At 44.4% G+C, this 19,488-nt stretch overlaps 1 protein-coding gene and 1 long non-coding RNA gene across 3 annotated transcripts in view; one reads left to right on the plus strand and one right to left on the minus strand.

Annotated features, from left to right (window-relative positions):
• The window catches only part of LOC135367034 (uncharacterized), a 688,737-nt gene that overhangs the window by 158,896 nt on the left and 510,353 nt on the right, over positions 1-19,488 (minus strand). The window contains exon 10 of the long non-coding RNA XR_010414342.1: positions 3,873-3,958. This is a non-coding gene — a long non-coding RNA (uncharacterized LOC135367034). The remainder of the gene's footprint in view (positions 1-3,872; positions 3,959-19,488) is intronic.
• Positions 1-19,488, plus strand: part of LOC135367033 (neuroligin-4, Y-linked-like) — a 206,965-nt gene that overhangs the window by 78,349 nt on the left and 109,128 nt on the right. The window lies entirely within an intron of this gene.

Here is a 19,488-nt window from a genome sequence, read left to right on the forward strand (position 1 = left end):
GATCAATAGAGGATTCGTTCAAGATACATGGTAATATATATGCAACACTCTGTTCACTATATCTGGTTCTACAGCGGGAGATATGCCAAAAACTCTGGGCGCGGCGATTATAAAGATAACTATGCTCTTTGAGGTCAAACAGTGCCAAGATATTAGTTAAGGACTTTTTATGAGCAGTACGGTAGTAACACAAAAGTTTATATCGCCACAGGTTATGAATATTAATCAACGAGTGCCGTTCAAACAAACCAGTTGTGGTGTGGTTATACAGGGTGTTCAAAATTAAGCTTTCATTAGCACTCTATAAATAGGCGAACAAAAACAAAACTGGTGCTATTTTTCTGTTCCTTGAGTAAGAAACAGGTGCTACATAATTAGCAGCACCTGTTTCTTACACAAGTAGCGTAAAGTTATCATCCGGTTTCCTGTCATCGCTGTGTTTGCGTAGCGCTCGTGATAGCTTAATTTTGAACACCTTGTATGGTAGACAAACCAAAATTCGAAGAAATTTCTTTTGCCACACAAGTAACTTCTCTAGGTTAGACATTGTGGTTATTCTCCATACCAAGAAACAATAGTTGAGTACATAAATGTGTTGTAAAGTAGCATGATGACTTGTTTGGTTATGTGTGTACGATATCTATACAGAAATCCAAGGGTTCGCAATGCCTTGGAATGTACGTCATTAACGTGTAATGACCAAGAAATTGTAGAGGAAAAAGTTACGCCGAGAGTTTTGGCATTGTCTACTATGTCGACAACTGTATTATCTATTAGAAGGTTCACTGAGGCCTTAACTTGTCTATCTTTTGCGTTGAAGAAAACAGTCGAGACCAGCCCAATATTTTAATTTGCTCTACATTCACTGCTCGCTACTTGTGTGGTGAGAAAACATCGAAACGCTCGTAAAGTCCATTTGCTTGAACGTGACACAAGCTGATTGCGAACGTATATCCTCCAAGCTATGGCTTCTTTGAAAGAGCAAAAGGGAGAGCTAATAAAACAACGAGTACGCTCCCCCTTTTCTTCTTGAGAGAAGCCATTTCAGTTTCATCTTCATGGCACCTCCTCTCCTCTTAGCTCATGCACTTTTTTCGAACTTTGGCACATCGCTTTCCCATTTATACGTCAAACAATTCCGAGGATCGGAGCCCTTATCGAAGCGCTGAAGCCACTTATGTCCTCCTTGCGCTTTTAATCTGGGCTTCTCGCTAGATTTCTAGGGCGTAAGATATTATTTTCAATGTTGCTGCTTCCTACAATAAAAGAGCTTCGTAAAAGGAATAAAAGGTTGGTGCGATTTCTCTGTACCTGATGTATGTGGTCGAATTACTACTTAGTAGAAATGCCATGCATGCCACAACTTTGTATTGCAAATATATATATATGTTACAAAAAAAAAAGGAAGAAAGAAACACTTTGCTTGCGCTGAAAATTTCCCCACGTAAGCACTAACCTCCTTATCTTTCGGAATGCTCGCCCATTCCTCCACACTTATAACTTTCTTGAGCGATACAGGTCCCATGAACAGCCTGTGAACTCAAGTCGTGCCGTCTCATTCTTCAGTGCCCCACACTCACCCTCAACGCATTAACCTCATGTTTTTTTTTTAAAGTCATCTTTTTCTGTAATCCATCTCATCCTTCTTTCACCGTTTGTTAGTTTATCCTTTATTTCCTAATTCTTGTCTTTTTTTATTTATTTTATTCTTCTTTAATTTAGTTTTCTTTTTTTTCTTCGCGGAATAGCAAGCCGGGGTCCCGTTTGGCTGACCTTTCGCCCTTTTTTCTCCTTTCACACTCTAACAAAGCGGCCATTCACTTAGGCCGTGAAGACCTGAACTGACCATTTCTTTTCCCCCGAGCTGTTGACCCACAATTCGCACGAACTTTTAACATGTCATACCTAACCTTTTAAATACCGTGCGAATGATGAGGACGGCACCCGGAAGAAGAACAGTCTCTGTTCGAAATATCGGCGGGGGGGGGGGGGGGGAGGGGATTGTTCATTAAGAAACAAGAAAGGAAAGGAAAGAAAGGAAAGGTCAGCCAGACGGAGGTCGGCTTGCTATTCAACAAACTAAACACAAAACTAAAACTGAAAAGTCACACACACGATCACACAATCACAAGGCGTTGACAAGGCATATATCGGCAGCTCTCCTGAGGCAATGAGGCCTGTGCACATGACGTCACGCGCAGCCTTTGGAGCGCCTTGGAGCCACGTGACATGGGAAAGATGGGGATTCGTCACAGGCGTCTTACTGCTTGCCGAATGAGGCAGCCTCGTGTATTTTTAAAATTTCCTCTCGTAATTGCACGCATACCCCCCGTTACTCTGACTCCGGTGTGGCAATATTTTTCCAATGTCACGTGACCACACATGTCGTCACTGCACAAGCATCCATTCCCTTCATACTTCCCTACCGGTTCGCTGGACTCCTACTCATCTACTTAGTATAGAAAGCCATCCAAACGTACTGTATGCTACTGACAATAATAAAAATTAACAATAGAGAACGGGACTGTTAAGTTTAGCACGAGCGATGAAAACCTGGCCACCCCAGCACGCTGGTCGTGAAAGGGCTTTACGACATAGCCGGCGCCGGGAATTTCGAAAGCAGCAAATGAATGGCTATTGCGAAGAACGTGATATCTGTGCGATATCAGATGTGCGAGAGATTTGGTCCCCTATAACGGCCGCTGCAGAGATTCATTCCTCCGACGAAGACACCGCGTAGGAACACCACTGCAGAGTATTTTCGGTTACCCGCATTTCATCACTTCAAAGCCCCGGCATAATAAAACCAATCGATATTATCGATTATGCTGTTGAATCGCCACAGCGCCTTATCAGTTGTTCGTCGCCCCTCTCCCTGTCCCTCCATAATTCTGCTTGAAATGAACGAGAGGAATAGTTGGGACGTTAATATTACAGTCTATTGAATTCTATTAAGCGTACGTATATTTTATAATATAATATGTTTATATTTTTTCTAGGTAAATAAGCGAGAGAAAAGTATGCAAAGTATGCAAAGAGAAAGGAAGATGGTAAAAGTACTCGCGAAGGAGGAGTTTGTGCTAGCGATGCAGTCGACTATGTCCCTCTGGTGGTGGTTGTAGAAGGCAGGAGTTACAGAGTGGATATAATTTTCGCAATGGAATTGCGTTATAATGGAATATGCACATCGACGGTAACTTGAATATCTTATATGCTATGTCGGAGCTTCCAAATTTTCTGATCTACATAAACTATGTGTTTTCGAATATAGTATATTATTTCTCTAAGTATAGTGGCATTAAGACCTGGTTTTCAGAGACTAACTTAACAGTTATCTGGCCTTCGATTACTTCGCGATTACCAAGACAGACAGAAAGGGCAAGCATTCAACGGGACGAAGATATACCTTCGAATATATATAAAAAAATAGCTGAAACGTCTTGCCTCTGCCGAAAATCGTGCTTACTTATGTGCTGTGGTTGTTGTGGCCTATGGTGTTCTTTGCCTACCTGAAAGTAACCTTTTCATTTTCTCTCTTTGCAGGTGAGTGTTGCATACACAGTCACGCTGAGTTAAAGTCGGGGGTAAGTCCGTGCGATTAGTTTCTAATTGGGAAATTACTTGCTGCGTTAAAAGGTACTTCGTTTGCTCCACATTGAAGATACAAGAACTTGCGAAACGCCTAATACCTGCGGTGTACCCACGAAAATAGAGAGAAGGTTTTAAATAACGCTGGCGTGCAATGAGAAACAAAAAGCGCAAGGTGAAAATATCGACGCGTGTCGATAGTTCTAGTTCTCTTACCATGGAGCCGAATGAAAGCAAGTTATAGAGAATACCACAACGTTAACATCAAACAGTGATCCTCTTACTTTGAAACTCGTAGGCAGAGTTCGGGCTTCAAAGCGTTAGCGATCCACTTGAGTTTTCCTCGCGCGAAAAGAAAACACTGATCGCCCTGAAAGGAGAGAGAGGAAAAAAAAAAGAACAGATTAATGAAAACAAGCAGCGTTATATTAAGATGCCCGAGGGCGAAAAGGCACAAACGAAAAACATAGGCGGACGCTGTAAAAAGTGGGACGCTCCAAAATGTAAAACAAAAAAGAAGGTTGAGAACGACGAAACGTTAACATACGAGGAACAAAGGCATCGGTCCTTAAGGAAAACGCTAATGAGTTCCTGTAGAAAAAGAGAAGCGTCTGTGGAGCACTTTGCTTGAACTTGACCGCGTGGCCAGTATCATCTGGGACAGGAGATAAGGACAAAGGGTGACGCCGCTCTCTTCGGTCGAGGGAAAAGGGCCTGCTTTTTACGTCTTGTGTGTTTAATACCACCGTCACACGGGATGATTTAGTGTCATTTTCGTGTACACTCTAAAAAGTGAACTTCGCCGCGTAGCACGCTCTGCACCCACCATTGCCACGAATGATATGGTTATCGCTTCTGATTCGAAGAAAGAGGTGGGCGTACGCTTTTTTTGTGTCAATTTGGGTATATTAAAATTGCCACAAAAAGGCGTACCCCCCCCCCTCTCCCTTCGAATCAGAAGCGATAACCTTATCATTCTTGGCAATGGTTGGAGCTCAGCGTGCTATGCGGTTAAGCTCTGACGTCGCAGAAGCGCGAGAGCTACGGCCATTCCCATTAGAATTCGCAAGCACGTGACCTCACCCGCGCTTCCTCACTGGCGGATACGCCCGCGGTTTCAGTATTCACGGTGCCCACGATTAAAAACATACTGCTAAATATAAGACATAATACATCACACACACTGCTAGCATACACTAAATGAAAACATATTATTAAGATAGAATAGAATAGAATAGAAATAGAAAGAAAGAAATCTGTCAAGAAAAAATCAGAAATTTCTGTCAAGAAATCTGTCTTCTGAAATCTGTATTAAGATAATCTATCTTCTGTCTGTGATTTTTTTATTGTTATTAATGCATTTGAATAATATTCGCTGTTATTAACGTGGCTCTGTGAAACACATTTATTATTCTTTATTATCATTTTTGCAAGGATCCTACAACCGGGACGACTTCCCTCTGGCTCCTGTTCATGTTTATTACATTAACACCACAAGAACCTGAATATAAACTTGGATTTGGATTTGGATAATACTACGCGTTATTACGTTACAATTATTTTCAATAATAGTCCCACACAACCGATTCGAATGAAGCTTCGAACAAGCTCTGCCAAACACATTAAAACCGGTGCGGGCGGTACGTTATATATTGTGCTGCATGAAATATAGTTGCACAGCTGTTCGTGTAGTAGCAATTTCGTCCGCGGACCTCACCTGAGTAATGACTTCTCCGGCAAAATCGAGGCAGCTGTTTTGCATGGCTTTCGCTACGAGTTTCAAGAATTCAATTCAGACATCGTAAATATGCTATATTCTGCTCCTTTCAAAATCTCAATAGCGCAGCACACGAAATGGGGGGGGGGGGGGGGGGGGAACTGGCTGTAAACGAAACGTGCCGACCTCTGTGCGCCGCACGTGTTCTTTTTTTTTTTCTTCTTCTTCTTTTTTACCGAGCTCGTTTTCAAAGCAATTTGAATATGTCAGACCGATAATACAGAGGACAACCGAAGAACCAAAAAAAAAAAAAAAAAAAAGGAGGGATCGTTGGATCGTTAAGAATAATTTATCCGCCGGCAACGAATCGCGAAATGAAAAATAAATGCGTTGATCGGGAAAAAAGAAGCGCGAGCAATGCCAATATACGAATTGCATGTTAATGAGATCCACCATTTCCCGGATGAGGTTTTGATGATGGCTGGGTTAAAGCGAGAACATATATATTTGGGGAGGCCAGTGCAGGGGTCAAAGGCATCCGTTCATTCCGGAAAGGAATTGGCTGCGCGGGCGGGTCTTTACCATTTGTCTTTCCGCTGCAAGTTCATGTTGGTGGGAATTGGGGTTGGAGTTCTGTTTGTAGCTTTCCTCGACCTCTTGCGAGTCTGCGTGACGTCAATGAATAGCGAGTCATTACTTTTGGGGTGCGATATATTGGGCTTTTCTAATATCATCGTCGTCTTCGTCGTCGTCATGTATTTCTCTCTCTCTCTTTGCTAATATATGTTGCTGCGGAATAGATCCCAAATTATTGAGAAGCGCGTTATTGCAAAGAGAAAGAAATCGACAAACAAAAATGCTGCGAATTCCTTCTCATGTGGTAATTGACACTGACTACAAAGCTATCCATGCTAGCAATCATCACTGCCACAGGCAGTACTGCCATCGGACGCCGTTCGTGGGGTCTGGCAACTTTCATGGCCTTTTCTAGGCACACAGCAGATAAGGAGGTCACTGTACTTTGTCCGTCGTATAGCACTGGGGTTAATCAATTTTCCCTGTTTTGTAATCAGTGTTCCAATATCCGAGTGTTATTAGCGTCGCCGACAGTATACTTATATTAAGTATGCGCCGCGGACAAGCAATCATAAATTGAACACTGTCTTAAACGGGATACTGCTGGAAATCGTCCACGCATATGGGCAATAAGTCCTTGGCTCCTACACTCTTGTGGACATTGCAGCGCCTCTAAAGTTTTAGTCTTACTGATTTTTATCTTCAAGAATTTTGGAGAAGCCGGCTCCTGTGTTTTGTAGGAGCCACCATCTCCATATTTTTCTTTTCTAATTCCAACTCCAACTCCCAACTCCTCAAAGGAAAAAGTGTGTGAAAAGGTGGCATAACTTCTCTAGTTATCACTGAAGTCAACATAGCGTCTGATAAAGGGTGCAAAAGAGCGGTAAAAGCAATTATCATATATCCCGAATTGCTACAAAAAGGCGTACGCCCCCCTCACTCACCGAATCAGAACATAGGTAACCCTATCATTCGTAGGTAGAGGGTACAACTTTGCAACTTTTTAGGCACAACATATGCGACAATTATTATCTCCTAAAACAACAACAACAAATAAGTTAATGACAATGAATGGGGAAATTCGCCACTTGAGGTGCGGCCCACTACCCCAAGGCACAATGGGGCAGGATGTGATGTGTCCTGATGATGAGGTGATGAACGATGCTAAATAGGGATAGTCAGTGGAGTCAGTATGACATCAGAACGGTAGGCAAAACCACAGCACACAAAAATACTACACACACAGCACACAGGTACGCAGGCAGATCATAGGGTAGACAGGAGACCAGTGTCCCGCAGAAAAATCTTGAAATACTCAAGAACTTGACGATGGTCAGTCTGGTTAGACCCAGGGCCGAGAATGGTTGCCAATGTGAGTGTTGCGGCCGTGATCGACTGCAGGCGACACTGTAGAGCTGCTCTTTGGGAGGTGTATAGATGGCAGTCGATGAGCACCTCCTAAAAGGTGTAACTGCTCCATCCTTTTTTTCTAAGAGTGTAGCATGTAAGTGTAGCATGTTGAGCTACAGCTTCACAATGCGTGACAACATTGTGCAAATATCGTGAACGTATGGTGACAATGAAAAGATGGCTGGTTATGGTGAGTTTCGCTCAGCTAAGGACAGCAGTTTAAGCCCCTCCCTGGGCTTGCTCGTATTGGCTGCAACAGCTGGCCTTGTCACTATACGTCGCGACATGTAGTGCGCCGACAACGAAACTATAGGAACCCTGTGGGCGGCACCTGGTGGCGCTGCACTGTAATTCCTGCTGCGGAGTAACTCTGATGGGGTTGACGGACTACATTTCGTGTCGTTCTTAGGCTGAACACGGGAATGGTTAGATATCGCATTTGCGACTATAATGTTAGGGCTCAAAATGCTCGGAATTTTTCTCACGATGGTGGATGGCGGACAAACACCCCATGATTCGAGGCCAATGAGGCGGAAATCTAACATCCTAAGACACCTAATTACTCCCACGAATGTCGCCATCCCCTCTATCAAACGTCTTTGGCGCACGACCTGAACAGTGACGCTATTATAATGACTAACTTTCGAGAAAAAAAAAACAAAGAAGGAGAAACGGGTGCAAAGTCTCACCAAACACGTCGCTTTGCGTGACAGCATCTTATACCCAAAACAAAAAACGAGATGAGTACGGCCACTTCGCTCCGTTAAGCGAGAGACACAAAGTTAGCTTAGAAGGACACACCATTACAAGGAATACACATCTTGGGAACGCAGCACAGTGAAGAACAAAATATCAGGAAATGATACTCTTGATTAATTAGCTTCTTCCGCATCCAGCTTAATAATTTTCCAACTTTGTGGCGCGTACGCTTGCTCGGAGCAAGTTAACTGGCGCAGAAGTTATGGTGATATAGAGCGCTCCTCCCGAATTACCCGTGTTGAGCGACGCCTGCGCCTGCGCCTCGTTTAACCTTGCGCCTACATAATATATAACTCTCACTTTACACACACGTTTTTTTTTTTTTTAAGCAGAATAAAGGAAGGCGAGCAAGGCTTCCTTTGAAATCCTACGCCGGTCTTGCGTTGTTCCATAGTCAGCTTAAATTAACGAGCCAGTCTCCTCGGCTTTCACATATAAGGCAAAGGAATAAGCGTGTCCTTCGTATGGATTCTCCCGGGGTCGATCCAACCGATCCTTGGCGTTTTTCTTTTTTTTTTCCTTGGTGCTTATACAGCTGTCGCTGCTGCCCATGTGTAGTTCGTTGCTGCGGAATCCTTTGTCTTTGGCACTTAAAGATTCAAGTTGCGTGGGTTTCAGGTTTTGTGTAAGAAGCTCGGATCTCATTCATGTAAGATTTGGTTAAGTGCTCCATTATTTTCTTGGCGCTGTACTGCACGCGCGAGACAATGATGTTAGAGCCACCTGCTCAATGCGGTACGCGTCTGCATTGAACATTGTTTCCCTGTTCAGAGTGTCTTAGGGTGACATCGACGGACTACTGTTACCTCACTTGAAGCAACGACAGCCAGATTTAGTTTTACTTATTCAAGTCAAAAACCAATTTATTCCCGTTTGCGTCCAAAGACTGCTGCATTGCAGGCAGTTTGCTCTTTCAGTTAATCTGTTTGCCAAGCTGATATTGAAGAGCTTTGGGTCGCGTTATCGCTTATGTCCTCGAAGAATGACTGCCGATGCATATACAGGGTGTCTCAGTTAAATCCCCGGGCTAAATAATTCGCGAACGGGTGCACCAATCGAAGAACGTTATTTTTTACAAGTATCTGTCGGATACCACCTACAGGCTGCGCACCGTGCGAATGAGTGGGAGGTGCTCATTATCTAAATAAATATTCAAATGAGTTTCGTGAAAAACATAACTTCTAAAGCAGGGCGCCGTCGGCATTAAAACGCGTACTACCCCTTTTGGGACCTTCCGTGGACACCTTTTAGAGAAAAATCTGCCACCGATGCGGGTCATTGGTTGCGGTAATTAATTGGTTTAGGTTTACATTTTTTGTCGCGGCTGGTCCCGGTGAAGCGCAAAAGGACGCTCTTCCACTCCCTTATCCATCAATGAATTACGTGCTCTAGAGCTTACTTCGCAATGGGGAGTGCTGAAGAAAAATGGAAAGCATGTGATACCAAGATACTATGTGATTAACTGTGTTTCGTCCGTGCGATCATAACAGAGGAAGGGCGCATATCAGTCAGATAAGCGGGGCGGGGACCGGCGTAGCCTGTTTGACGCTGTTATTTTTTCTCATTCGAGATGATGGTTGGCTGGGAGCGTGCTACGTGATAAAGTTCATTTTCAAGAGCGTGTGGTTAGCGTGCTGGCCATGTCACGTCGAGGCTGGGAGGTACCCGGGTTCGAATCCCGGTGCCGGCTGTGCTGTCTGGGGTTTTTCCTGGGTTTTCCTCAGACGCTTTCAGACATATGTCGGCACAGTTCCCCTAGATGTCGGCCCAGGACGCACATTTCCCCGGGGCGTCAGTCGTGACGTTGTCCACATACGTGAGGCCGACAACGGCAAGCCCTTTCACTATCACCACCACCACCATCATTTTTAAGAGTGTAGATTACCGTCACCAAACGTTTCTGGGACATGGAGGTCGACAAAAGGCATTGACGCAAGGGCTCTGTAGAAAACAGTGGTACATGGAAATCTTGCACAACGACGAACTGCTTCACTCATTTGGTAATGATTATTCAGTTGTTCACTCTTTAGGCTGCCATCATCAACTCCACCAACTCCTGGTGGTCTCTGCTATTAACCAACTCGCCCAATCCAATCCAATCCAATCCAATTGCCGTGAGATCGGCTGTCAAGGAGTTGATGCCATGCTGAAGACAAACGTCGCACGTTACAGCAGCCACGCCAATTCTTCGTCTTCGTTCTCAACATTAATCCTCATAAGCTTAAAGATGAAAACAGAACGAGATCCACTAGCTCCCACCGGGACCACCCCTGGCTACTGCCCACCTTATCACCGTCATCATAAAGCGTGACACCTCAAGTGCAGGAACATTGATAAAAGCACTCCCTGTTGCTCCCTTCACAATTCAATTTGAGCCTAGCTTTCACGAAAGGACGGCAGAGCCTTGGGTGGAACTAACAAAACCACTCACGCATCCCACTTTCTCGCAAAAACGAAAACAAACGGACGGTAAAACAACAGCAGAGGGCAGCAGCCGTCGTTCACTTGGATAGCCACCATGTTACCCGAGGGACCCCTTCAATGATTCAATATGTCCCTAGGTTCCCTCACCTCTTGTACCTCCCTCTCGGGCTGTTCCCCCTCTCTCTCTGCCCTTGACATTTGATGTGAACGCGTGGGAAGAGGCAAACAACTCACTCGGAAAAGGACCCAAAGTGCTCCTTTACGATTATGGCGTGTAAGCAGCGTGGTTCCCTCTCTTACATACGCACTTCGTTTTGATTGGTTGTGATTGCTCGCTAGCAGAGACGAGAGAAGAAAGCGGATTCAATGAGGACTTCGGGGGCGAGAGGGACATCGCCAAGATCAGTCGCGCATAACGACCCGTTCCGTAAGGCTCTGTCATAAAGCGGGGGTTATCGTATGGTCGGAGGCGTGTTATTGTTTTGTGCATTCTAAAAACAGAACTTCACCGCGAAGCACGTTGTGCGCCAACCATTGCCACGAATGATAGGGTTATCGCTTCTGGTTCGAGGAAAGGGGTGGGCGTACGCCTTTTTGTGGCAATTTGGATATATGATAATTGCAACAAAAATGGCGTACGCCCTCCTCTCTCCTCGAATCAGAAGCGATAACCCTATCATTCTTGGCAATGGTTGGCGCACAGCGTGCTATGCGGTGAAGTTCTGTTTTTAGAGTGTGGAGCTTTAAACAAAATACAGAAACCGACACTGAAGATTTTTGTTTAAGTTTAATTTGTACAAGCTTTCACGTGGAGGTCCACGCTTCCTCAGGTAGGCTTCTCTGAGGGAGCGTGGACCTCAACGCGAAAGCTTGTACAAATCAAACTTAAACAAAAATCTTCAGTGCCGGTTTCTGTATTTTATTTATGTGATCTACAGGACTTGACTCCCCTCCGCGTAAACGCTTCAGTGTGGAGCTTTATGAGAAAGGATGTGTTAATGGGAGCTTCAAAACAATATAATCAATTAATCAATTTTATGTGTTTTAATCAAAGCAATATATATTTTTGAACAGACTGTTTGAGGCAACGCGCAATTTTCCGCTGCCTGCTTTGTGCGATTCATACACAGCGGAGAGAGATGCGGTACCAGGCACCATGAGCATCACCGTGCGGAGTTCTGTGCAGGGCCATGCGTAGTGAGTTTCGCCAGCTTAATTCTGATCCTGCTTAGCAACGACGACGCCCTATTTAGCAACGCTAATCCAGCATCACTGCCAACATGCGACGCTGATACCAGGATTGAGAACAATAAAAGCCCGTCGGAGTGGCGTCGTGAACATCGCTGAGTTGCTGGAACGACCCTCATATTCCCCAAAAACCACAGTGCTGGACTTGAAGGAAATTTTCGTGAAATCCGACCCCCCGCCCCCCCATAAAAAAAGAAAAGAAAACGAAGAAAAGCTGACCTCACACATTTTCCTCTCTCTCTCTCTCTGCCTCCAACAGTGATCTAACACTGATCGGATCTCACATCCTGAAAGAATTATTTATCGACAACAAGCTCCATCACATCCTAACTGGGTAAAGATTACCTTGGGATCTCATTGGGGAAAGTTCATTCTGCGTATCAATTATTCATCCGCTCTTTAAGTGAGACGAGCAGGACGAGTTCTTACCGACGTCGCTGGCACGCGGCATCGCTGATTAATGCAGTCCATGCATTGAAGGTCCCCGGACGAGCTTTATGCAGCCCATAGAGGGTTTTAACGTGTGCCGAGTAAAAAAAAAAAAAAAAGGAAAAGAGAGAGAAAGAAAAAAAGGACAACAAATCTCAACGCACGAGTCTTTCCGTTCGATACAAAACGGTTTCTTCTTTTCCATTTCTCTCTCTCTAAAATTTGGCGGATCATTGTCACGTGAAATTTCTGTGCCCTCTCCACATTCGGAGAGAAAAATGAGTCTGTTGGGGAGCAATTACATCTTCTAGTCCCCTACACTCTTAAAAATGAACTCCACCGCATAGCACGCTCCGAGCCAACCATCATCTCGAATGATATCGTCATCTGCCCTGATTTGTTGAAAACGGGGGGCGTACGCCTTTTCTGTGACACTTATGCTGTTCATAATTGTCACAGAAAAGTCGTACGCCTCCCATTTTCAACAAATCAGGGCAGATAACGATATCATTCGAGATGATGGTTGGCTCGGAGCGTGCTATGCGGTGGAGTTCATTTTTAAGAGTGTAGGCTGCAATTACCGCCCATTTTAGTCTTCAGAGCCTGCAATTTACTGCACAGCACCGCAAATAACGAGTAATTTCGTAATTTGGCGCATAGACTTTTTTTAATTCCATGTTAGCGTTGCGAAGCAACTGTGGCTATGAGCGGCGTACGGACGTGGATAGATGGAGAGAGGACAGCAGGAAGAGGTGCACTCTTAAAAATGAACTTCACCACATAGCACGCGGAAGGCCAAACCATCGCAGAGAGTGATATTACCTCTATGACTCTTGACTTGTGGAAAGTGCGGGGCGTACGCTTTTTTGTGACAATTAACATTTCTGCATAAGTGTCACAACAAGGCGTACGCCCCCCGTTTTCAACAAATCAGGACAGTGAACGATGTCACTCGAGATCATTGTTGGCTAGGAGCGTGCTATGCGGTCAAGTTCATTTTTAAGAGTGTGGGAGGACAGGACGGTTAGTATGCGTCCTGGGCCGACTTCAGGTTGGAACTGTGTCGACATTCGTCTGGAAAGTCTGCTGGAAAACCCAGGGAAAACCTCAGACAGCACACCCGGTGCCAGGATTCGAACCCAGTCACCTCCCTGTCTCGGCGTGGAAGGCGACCATCTTAACCACTACGCCACGCGAGCTGGTCAGAGACTTTTATCTCGCATTTAGTCCCCAAAAGGACTATAATTACACCTTTGATTAATTACGTTATTGCAATAAACAAAGTGCAGTGGCACGCACACTCTTAAAAATGAACTTTACCGCATAGCACGCTCCTAGCCAACCATAATCTCGAATGATATCGTTATCTGGCCTGATTTGTTGAAAACAGGAGGCGTACGCCTTTTTGTGACACTTATGCTGTTCATAACTGTCACAAAAAAGGCGGACGCCTCCCGTTTTCAACAAATCAGACCACATAACGATATCATTCGAGATGATGGTTTGTTAGAAGCGTGGTATGCGGTGAAGTTCATTTTTAAGAGTGCAGGAAGTGGCTGCAGGAAGTGCAGTGGCACGCTAAGACAAAATGAGTAACTTTACTCCCCTTTTGGACCAGCTGCTTTGCCACCAGAATTGGTCCCTTTCAGTACCAAATGCATGGAAGCTCACGCGACGTTTAGGGACTATCTGCGTGGAGTAGATTTCGGGATCAGGACACTGAAATATAAAAGTAATGGCAATCTAGAGGACTACACTCTCAGGAAAAAAAAAGGGGTGTGAAAAGGTGGTAACTTCTATAGGTACCACCCAAGTCAACATATAGCGTCTGACGAAAGGGTGCAAAAGGGTGGTAACCTTGCGTGTTACCGCCTCTTTGCAGATGCAACACAAAATGTGTGTAAGAGCTGTTATTACAGCCCCAGAAGCGATACACTCTCATGGTGTGTTGCTTTCCCAGTATTGGCAGTGCAGTGGAAATTGAGCACATTGTGTACAACGAAGATAACTGCAAATAAAATTTGTTTTAATTAAAATTATTTAAAATTTTAAAATTTAAAATTTATTATAAAATTTAAATAATTAGTTCTTAAAATTTATTTGCGCTAATATGTTGTGCCGACTTCAACCAGGTAGCATGCAGAACTTTGCAAACTTTTAGGCACAACATATGCGACAACTACTACCTCCTAAAAGGTGTACCTGCTCCACCCCTTTTACTAAGAGTGATAGGGGTTGTAGTTACTACACTAACGTGTAATGTTGGAGTAGTCCGTATTCTGACATGGTGCAGTTGTCATGTGTGCTTTTCTTCCTGTCCTTGTTTTGTCTCGCTGCTACTTTTATACCACCATACAAACCTGCTGTTACTAACGAATTTTCTCTAGCTTGCAGGCTGTACCATGTGTGCTCGATCCCCACTGCGATTCTATAATATTTGGTTAGGCTGTACTGCTCGTGGTTGACCATCATCACCTTCTTGTGCCTCTTTGTGAAAGCTGAGATATTGAAATAAGAGACTAAAAAAGAAGTGAAGGGGATAAGCGAGATAGTCACACACGAAAGTCCCTCTCGCACTAACCTTTCGTCGCCCACTCAAATGCATTTGTGCAATCGTGGGACCTCCCCCTGTGTTTACTTCAAAGATTGATAGATGACAGACAAACAAGATATCGAGCCATACTTGTCATCACGATGGAACATATGCGACTAACATTCGGACACGCAAAAGCAGTATTTTCCTTCAGGAAAATTTTATTTGATTTGAGCGTTTTTTGCGGCGCTCAAATCAAATCAAATTTTCAATTTAGCAAATTTTGGAATCTCGCCCAGTTTTCCCGAAAGCCTGAGGGAAGCAAGGGCTTTCGTATGATTCAACCCCCATTTCAAATAGACAAGCTCCCAAGATTTTTCTTTCGTCCTACGTCCGGAACCTGGCACCGGCGTCCTGCGCGTTCGTAATACCTAACAGCGCCCTGGCGTCTGTATTAAGGGTTGCGGATGTGCAGTGAATCCTCAATGCAGAAAGGTCGAGGGCAAGTTCCGGATACAGCGCTAAAAAGAACCCCCCTTTCCTGATAAGGAAATAGGTGCTGACACGTGTGTGGCCCTAAAAGGACGAAACTTGTACTAAAAACATGTGCATTCTGGAACAATTCCTTGCAAGTGTGTTCCTTACTGTTCCCCAGTGTTATCGCTATCTGCCCAATTCGACTTGTTTTTCAAAACGGGAGGCGTACGCCTTTTTTGTGACACTTATTCTCTTCATAATTGTCACAAAAGAGGCGTACGCCTCCCGTTTTCAACAAATCAGGGCAGATAACGATATCGTTCGAGATCGTGGTTGGCTAGGAGCGTGCTATGCGGGGAAGCTCATTTATAAGCGTGATAAACGTCCAGAGATGATGATGATGATGATTGAAAGAAAAAAAATGGGGATTGTAGCCCTCATCACGAGGGCCGGCTATCCCAGATCACCTAAGGAAAGGAATGCCAGACACATCCACCCACACCCACTGGAGATGTCGCGAAGCGGCGACGAAGGGCTTGGTGTCCCTTAAAAACTGTTTAACGGCCAGAGAGGCCTGAAAATATGAAGAGAAACCTCGAGTGGACATTTCTTTCTTCTTCTTTCTTTTTTTTTTTTTTTTTGCATGGAGCGGTGTAGTGCTATCTTTAAACTGACAGTTCTGCGGCTATATGTTCTCCCTCGAGTATACTGCACAAGTGGGCACGCATTATATAGTGAACAAGGTAGGCCACACTTTACGTGTTTTAGTTGTACCTTCGAAGAACGGCGTCATTCGATTTTTCAAGCGGCGACAGGGTATATTTAGCGAGCGTGCGCAGTAAGCGACCGCGCAGTGGCACATAATGTCCTCCTCCCAAGTCGCATTTACATTATTTACCTTCGCCGGCCAGGTTTACGCTCAGCCTTTCTGGCGCCGTTGTAAAAGGGGTGCGCGCAGTAAAAGTATTTTCCTTTCGCCCGTAAGCCGCGCCCTCTAAAGGCTTCCTACTTGCGCACTGTATAGCAGTGCATCTATGAAAGAGATCGATACCGATGGTAATTCGCTTCCCCTAAGTGGCAGCGAAGTTTATTTTTACGGATATATCTTCCACTCGTCCTTGCACCATGTGCTGTGTTCCCCCCTTCCCCCTCTTCGAATTTATGGCTGCAGGTGCTTTTTCCAAGAAAACGGGACAACAATAGAAGAATCTACAACAATCAACAATAGAAGAAAATAGAAGAAGCTCAAAGAAAATAAAGTTCGTTTTGAGGCCCAAGTTGCGGACAATTTTTCGCTTGTTTTTTTAAACACGATTCGCGAGACGTCGTTATAGAAACTAAAATTGAAAGAGTAATATATAGTATAAGCGAATTACCGTGTTCGAGATGAGTGTATACAATGCCATACAGACTGTGTTATCTTTTCAAAGGATATCATGTGTGCATTGCGATTTCGGTTTATGTTACTTCAGTTCGACGTAAAATTCGAAGCTGTTCGAGTAATAATACGTAGTTCGAGTAATCGTATGCTGAAACATTATTTCGTGTCTTCTACCTCCCACGTGACCGTCATACAGCCGTGCCAAATGAAGGTAATATATTAACCAGTAAAAATGTATTGGGAGAGAAAGTATCAGTGGCAGACGGCAAAGAAGATAAAGAAATTATTCTCTTTCTCTTTCTTGACCGCCGACTACTTTTGTTTCTGATGTCCGATGAAGAATAACCTTTCTAAACGTCTCCCCTTCGTCCCTGTGGCTCTGAACAACGTTAGCCGCTGCGTTTCTTGACCCCTCTCCAAGCATATTTTTTCTTTTGACGATTGAAATAAGTTATCCGTTGAGGTCTCCCCTCTCCATGGTTCATTATTGTTTCTCATCGGTTTATTCACCTCGTTAGACGGGTCTGTGTTTTTGTGTTTTTCTGTCTTTGAGTGGCAGGGTCGTTACCCGTAGAGGGGATTGGCAAGGACATTTCAGAGAATTGTAATGAAATGATGCCATCTATAGGAGTTGCACACACTCGCTGGGATTAAGCAGTGTTTCTATAGAAGCCACGCTGTGTTGTGTTTGTATTTTTTTGAACTCTTTCTTGGCCTCTGGAATGTTTTCTTAGCGGAACGTAGATCTCTACTTTCTTTATTTCTGTGACTGCAATGAAAATACCCCGTACGACGTATATTTTCGGCAGAAGTTCTGTCTGGAAGTGAGGTGAAAATGTTTGTCGAGACGACAGGGTCCAAGAATGGGGCGAACAGAGATACGAACAGAGGTGTGCAAAAAAAAAATTAAAGAGAGAGAGAGAGAAACGTATGGGGATAGGTTGGTAAATACGTGGGGGATAGTATTTGATATGGCACGTTTTACAGAATTTGATCATCGATTTGCTAGGCGCAATTTGATTTGATGCAGCTAATTATGACACACACTATTCGGAAGCTGAAGTATCTAGAAGGGTGTTTTACGAAACCCCCTTTTGTGTGTTGGGAAACTTATGTCGAGAATGCGTGTACCACGTATAGGACAAGGCATCTACGTACGTCCGAAAGGTGTAGACAATTTGCTGCGTACTTACTCATTTAATGACAACACAGGGTTTCAGCAAACCCTTGCTAACGTGCCTTGCGTCGAACCGTGTGAACACGACCCAATCAGTGGATAAGATTCTGAGTCACACACGACTGCCACTGCGAACCTACCGACGGTCCGCTAAAACTGCCTAATAAACCCACGACCTAACAAACCCCTATGTCCGAACCCAGAGCACGTCAAGGTAAGACCGGTTATCTTATGTTTTCAAAGCTGCGGGCGTATTCCTTCTCCTATCCTTCGTGCGTAGCTTCCCTTCTTTCCGAGTCTCTCATTTTTTAAGCCCCATAATCTGCGTGAAAGGCATAATGAAACAGCCGCGGTCCCTCTTGACGAAGCACATTAACTATACGGCCAGCGGCACTGCTGAAAAACCTACCCAAGCGTCACACGTACAAGAAAGCCCTCATTACCAGCTTTTGCATGCTCGCTTCCCGCTTTGTCTGTGGTTTCTGTTTTGGCTCTATCGCGAAACACAGTAAGGGCCACTTCACGCTGGACAAAACTGTGCGGAAGATAAAGCTGCGCGTAGAAAAAGAGACTGACACATCAACCTGCTAATGGGAGACCCGTGGAGAGTTTTTATATAAATCTCGCGAAAAAAAAAGATCAGATGGCCTTTATGGGAGCAAATATATTTCATCCTGGAATGAACAAGGATGGTGATGATGATGGTAAAAGAGAGAAAAAAAATATGGAGATGTGAGCCCGTTCTCCGCGGGACAAGCTACTCCAGGTGTAGTAAAGAAGAAAAAAAAAGGGGGGGGGAAACGTCTAAAAAGATGATGAGTGAGCGCTGCGCACTCTGACAGTGAATCGGAGGCCATTCGCTCAGCACTTTCACGACGTCAAAAGGTCGGCTATCAAGACAGTCCAGGGATCTCTGAAGTTGGAAACGAGCAGTGTGAAACCGGGCAGATTCGAGAAGAATATGTTCCGAACCTTGAACAGAAACGTGTTGGCCAATGGGACATTGAGTCGAAGTCAGTGAAGCAAAGTTTCGGATGTCCCATCCGAGGAGTGATTCGGTAAGAAAGGTTCGGAAAGATAACAAGGAGGTCTCGCGGATGTGTGCTGAATGCTGTTGCTCGTAAGTGTTCTGTCGTATTTTATGAAAGACATGTCGCTTTAAGAGTGTCAACTGCGCTTATTTTTCAATGACAGTTTCGACTGTAACGCAACACGAGACATATCCCTACAAAATACAATACCGTCATGGCACAACATGATATACCACAACATAACACGATATAGCATGACACAACACGATAGAACATGACATAACACAACATGTTACAGTACAATCAACGTGTGAAAACGGAGTAGTTGGCACGTGTGGATATAAATGAAGCAGCTCGACGACAGGGACACAACAAACACTACTGCTGTGTTTCAACTAACTCGAAATAAACTGCAAATAAACTACAAATAAACTCAACTAGTTGAGAGTTAGCAGTTGTGTTTGGTGTGTCTTTATCCTTGCCGTCGAGCTGCGTCACCTATATGCATACAATACAATCATTTCGCATGACTCTAATTGGGTGCATGTCCTAGCAGTCACGTCAGTTTGGAGCAACGAACACGCATTGCTACATCTCTTGCTACATCTATACTGCGCAGCGAAAAATCCTCACTTGATCCGACGAGACGCCCAATTGTAGCTTCGAACCGACTTAACGAGCGCTACACTATACACTGACGTACAGAGAGATTTCCAACACTGACGCAACATTTGCTAA

The sequence above is a fragment of the Ornithodoros turicata genome, chromosome 8 (assembly GCF_037126465.1).
Source record: "Ornithodoros turicata isolate Travis chromosome 8, ASM3712646v1, whole genome shotgun sequence".
Taxonomy (NCBI): domain Eukaryota; kingdom Metazoa; phylum Arthropoda; class Arachnida; order Ixodida; family Argasidae; genus Ornithodoros; species Ornithodoros turicata.